We start from the raw sequence: 1,467 nt of genomic DNA, 5'->3' as shown, positions 1-1,467 counted from the left end.
AATTATATAAGATAATTACTCTAGTAATGTTTAGAGAAACTGGGTAAGCTGACTAATGGTAAAGGGAATGCCATGGTCAACCAAGTAAGTATGGAAATTTGATAGTCACCTATAAGGTAATAAGTAGTGTTACAGAAACCTCAGGCTAAAGTAAAATGACTTAGTGTAAAGTGCAATTCCCCATTCTGATAGTTTAAGAGACCAAAAGGGATCAGTGGGTAAACAGTACAATGAAAAAGTGTTGCATAAAAGTGGTTGAGAGAATGAGGAAATGTACAGATTTATGGCCTATTCAAGAATTAATGGATTTAGCACTGTTACAAAGGTCAGGGATTACATGAAAATTGACAATAGCAGAGCTATAAGAAGAATACTGTAGGTCAGTCATAGTGGAAATAGTAGGAGAAAGAGGTATTTAAAATGCTCAAAGACATCTTAATAGATTAATAAAATAGGGGATAAGAGGCAGAAGTAAGGAGATGACTTGGGAGTGAGTGACCATAAATGTATGAATAATAATAGATGCAGATGTTTTTTTTTTTTTTTTTTTTATTTATTTGCAAACATCATTGACATTACAGAAAATGCAACACTACGACATGCACATGAATACTACATACGACAAACAGACGTAAGTAGTAATTATCATGAACTATCTGTCAAAATAAGCCCCGCCCCCTGAAACGTCATAAATCACGTCATAACCACGCCTCCTTTTTATGCAAATTAGCCACGTGGTTGTCACCACGTGTTGTTTGTTATTGTTATTGTTTTGTGAGTCATGTGACAGTCATGTGACTGGTGTCAAACCCCTAGGCAGCCATATTGGATGTAAAGTCATGTGACAGTCATGTGACTGGTGTCAAACCCTGGCGACCATATTGGCCCCAAACCCCATGTGTGTTTGTGGATAATGGGGAATCAAATAAACTTTGTAAGAGTTGTATATGTTTAGTGGTAAATGGGGCTAAATACAAAGTGTGCTGCTAGGATGGCCGAGTGGTTAAGGCATTGGACTTAAGAGCCAATGGATGTTTGTATCCTCGTGGGTTCGATCCCCACTCCTAGCAACTATATTAATGGCTGAGAGTAGTATGAAGTTTACTTTTATTTTTTGATAAGTCCTAGAGCATGCGGGGTTCACGCCTCAGCAGCAAATAGGTTTTGCTGATGTGGCCGTGTTTGAGACATGTATGATGTTAAAATTGTGGTCTTTTACCCGACCCCCTACATGAGTTGCTGACATTATCAGACTAGGGTGGCACCCGACCCTAAAGAAAACTGTTTATCTGTACCTCCATGACAATCATTACCACGGTTTTTGCCCCAATACATTCCTGGGGGAAGGACACTTTTGTGGTTTTGCTACGTGGCTACAGTAGTAAGCGGATCACGCGTGTAAATACAATTGTGATGTAATGCAGCGATGTGTGGTGCCACAAAAAAAAAGGACCATCAGTATACTGC

General features: G+C 39.0%; 1 non-coding gene across 1 annotated transcript; it reads left to right on the top strand.

Annotated features, from left to right (window-relative positions):
• Positions 1 to 985: 985 nt before the first annotated feature.
• Positions 986 to 1,070, top strand: trnal-uaa. The gene has a single exon. It is a non-coding gene; the product is annotated as a tRNA-Leu (tRNA).
• The last annotated feature ends 397 nt before the right edge of the window (positions 1,071 to 1,467 follow it).

Source organism: Alosa alosa, chromosome 7 (genome assembly GCF_017589495.1).
Source record: "Alosa alosa isolate M-15738 ecotype Scorff River chromosome 7, AALO_Geno_1.1, whole genome shotgun sequence".
NCBI classification, from domain to species: domain Eukaryota; kingdom Metazoa; phylum Chordata; class Actinopteri; order Clupeiformes; family Clupeidae; genus Alosa; species Alosa alosa.
This window is presented reverse-complemented; position numbering and strand designations above follow the sequence as displayed.